The sequence below is a fragment of the Heterocephalus glaber genome, unplaced genomic scaffold, assembly GCF_053883595.1.
Source record: "Heterocephalus glaber isolate CG9 unplaced genomic scaffold, H.glaber_assembly_v1.0 deba00000768, whole genome shotgun sequence".
NCBI classification, from domain to species: domain Eukaryota; kingdom Metazoa; phylum Chordata; class Mammalia; order Rodentia; family Bathyergidae; genus Heterocephalus; species Heterocephalus glaber.
In genome coordinates, this window is record NW_028258162.1 from 2,229,939 (window position 1) to 2,233,471 (window position 3,533).

General features: G+C 40.5%; 1 pseudogene; it reads right to left on the minus strand.

Annotated features, from left to right (window-relative positions):
* Positions 1–254: 254 nt before the first annotated feature.
* LOC101711972 (spermine synthase pseudogene) lies at positions 255–1,360 on the minus strand (annotated as a pseudogene).
* Positions 1,361–3,533: the final 2,173 nt, after the last annotated feature.

Genomic DNA, 3,533 nt, shown 5'->3' on the forward strand with positions numbered 1-3,533 from the left:
AACAAAAATCACATTCTAGGGGGCCAGTGCATTTAGCAGTCTTTGCTAATTGTCCTTCAGCTGACTTTCAAAAAAATAACACCCTAGCTCATCAAAATATACATTTTCCATTTGCTTTTTAAAATTAAAAATAATAATTAAAAAGAGAAAACTTTCAGGAAGTCACAACCAATTGCCTGACTCATTTTGATGGCATGTACAGCATATGGAGGTCAGGAAGGCTGTCTGCAGCACACCTCACTGGATATCTATCTTCAGGGTTTAGCTTTCTTTCAAACAGTGTAAAACACCCACAATTCCAAGTATAAGGGACACAGACGATGTCCTTTGAGAATTCCACAGGACAATACAGGCACCCAAGCTGTTCTTCATAGAGCGACAGGGATTCTGTCAAATTGACACAGTCCCCCCTGTGTAAGAAAGATACTTCCCATCCTGTTTCAATACTTTCATGGAGAGGTCAAGAATCAGTCTGAGAAACTCCCATGTGGAATCTTCTTCTGAAGATGTGGAGTTTGGAACAGCTGTCAACTCATTAATCACATAATCAAACTCTCTCCCTTCTTTGTTGTACCTCTTCAGTACAGTAATACTGTCTTCTCTTAGAATCTGATAGCAGTCTCCTTTAAGATTGCCTAAGACGTCACTACGTGTTTTGCGCATGTATTTCTTACATGCGTTAACCACCGTTTGGTCAGTCTCTACCATAGTGACCATCTTTGGTTTCAGTTTGACTATTTCACGTGATTTGCCTCCATCTCCGCCTCCCAGCATCAGTACGTCTTTGCCAGTGTAATCTTCTTTGCCACTGCCCGTGATGGCCCGGGTATATGCCAAGTCACTCTGCCAAATTAACATCCCGACTAAGGATGAGAGTATTTCCAAACTGCCTTCAGTGTAGAATCTTAATGTTCTGGTAAGGTGAATCTTCATCATGTACTACTTCATCTATGTCATACTCAACCAGGCGCCCATCAGCAGTGGGCCTGTATCTGTCGATGGCCCCTCCTCAAACTATGGTTGGTAAATGCTTCACCCGCTCAATACTGGCCTGACTCAATTCTTTCGTTCTCTCTTCTACTTTGTTCAAAAGGTTATCGATTTCTTCTTTGCCCTGGATACCACTGCCGTAACTCTGAAGGTCCAGCAATACCAATCCATGTGGATAAATTCTCAAATTGGTGAAGCTGCCATTTTTGTTTCTGTAGGTTGCTAGGTAGCCATGATCCTGCCAGGTATGCACCGACTCTGCCGTGCCCTGCTCCTGGAAAATGGACTGCAGGCCTTTCAGAATGGCCTCACCATCAGCTTTGGCACCGAGCATGAAGTCGAGCATGCCGTGCCGTGGTGCTGCTGCCATAGTGAGGTGAGGCCCTGGGCCATGCCTGGGGGAGGCGGCCGTGGGAGACTGAGGCCCGAGAGGCATGTCAGGCTGCCGCCCTGTTTTTCATTTTCTTGAAGGTATCTGTTGGGACACAAAGTTTTAATTTTGATCAAGTCTAATTCATCTATTTTTTTCCCTGGGTAAATTTTTGCTTAAGGTGCCTCAGAGAAGAAACTATTGCCTAATCCAAGATCACAAACACCCTTCCATTTTAAGAGTTTTATAGTATATAAAATCAACACACAAAAATCAGTAGCATTCGTGTACACCGATAATGAACTCACTAAGAAAGAAATTAGGAAAACATCTTTCCCAATGGCATCAAGAAAAATGAAATACTTAGGAATTAACCTCACCAAGGAAGTAAAAGACATGTGCAATAAAAACTAGAATACTTTAAAAAAGAAGAACAGGCCGGGGATTTAGCTCAGTAATTTTGTCACCTGTTGCACAAGCACAAGGACCTGAGTTCGATCCCTGGTACCAAAAAAATATAAATAAATAAAAAAATAAAAAAAATAAAAAAGAAGATCAAAGAGGACATTAGAATATAGAAGGATATCCCTTGTTCCTGAATAGGAAGAAACAACATCGTCAAAATTTGTGTTCTCCCAAAACTGATCCATAGATGTAATGCAATCCTGATCAAAATACCAATAACATTCCTCACAGAACTGGAGAAAACAATCCTAAAATTCCTAGGGAACCGTAAGAGACACAGAATAATAAAAGCAATCCTGGGCAATAAGAGCAAAGCAGAATGCATCACAATCCTGGATTTCAAATTATATTACAAAATTACAGTGATAAAAAAAGGCACGGTATTGGCAAAACAATCAAACAAACAAACACCAGACGTGTGGATCAGTGGAATAGGACAGAGGGCACAGAAACAACCCCAGACACATTCATCCACCTGAATTTTTATCAAAGGGGCCAACAATATACACTGGAGAAAAGAGCCTCTTTAGCAAATGGTGCTGGGAAAACTGGCTATCCACATGCAGAGGATTGATTCTAGATTCACAGCTCTCACCATGTATGAAACTAAAATCAAAATGGTTGAAAGATCTAAATATTAAAACTGAAACACTTAACTTGCTAGGAGATAAAATAGGCAAAACTCCCAAAGTCATAGGTGTAGGCAAGGACTCTCTCAGCTTAGAAGATTCTGCACAGCAAAGGAAACAATGAACAGAGTGGAGAGACAACCTATAGAATGGGAACAAATTTTTGTCAGCTACACCTCATTAGAGAACTAGTATGTGGAATCTATAAAGAACTCACAAACTTAGACCCCCAGAATAAAAGACCCACTCATAAAATGGGCAACCAAAATGAAGAGACACTTCCCAGGAGAAATACAAATGGCCAGTATATACAAGAGAAAATGTTCAACACCGCTGACCATTGGAGAAATGCAAATTAAAAAAAACACCAAGGTTCTACTTGAGCCCAGAAAGAATGGCCATCATCAAGAAATCAATAACACATGCTGGTGAGGCTGTGTGGACCAAGGGACCCTGCTACACCGAAGGTGGGAGTGTAAAGTAGTACAACTACTATGGAGAACAATATGGAGACTTCTCTAAAAACTGAAGCTAGAAATTCCTTTTGACCCAGCTATTCCCCTTCTGGATATCTTCCCAAAAGAGTTAAAGACATCATATTACAGTGATACGTGCATACCCATGTTTACAGTAGCACAATTCATAATAACTAAATCTTGGAAGCAGCCTATATGCCCATCAACAAATAAATGTATAAAGAAAATGTGGTATTTACCCTCCATGGAGTACTACACTGCCACGAAGAAGGACAAACTGGATTCACTAGGAAAATGGGTGCATCATGAGACTATAATGTTAAGTGAAATAAATCAGAAACACGAGCTTAAACATCATATGGTTTCTCTTATATGAGAAAACTAAAGTATAAATAAATCAAAGAGCAAAATAAAAGATGGACAATAGAAAGAAGAGAGATGTTTTTGCAAAGAGGAAGCGGACCAAGAGATGAAGGTGGGGGAAAGGCAAGGGGAGGTAAAGAGAGTTAAGATGTGTCATGTATGTACACAGCACATCTTAATCGTCAGGTACAAGGCGATTTTTTGTGATGGCCACTTCATAGCCAACGAGGCTCAGGTGCA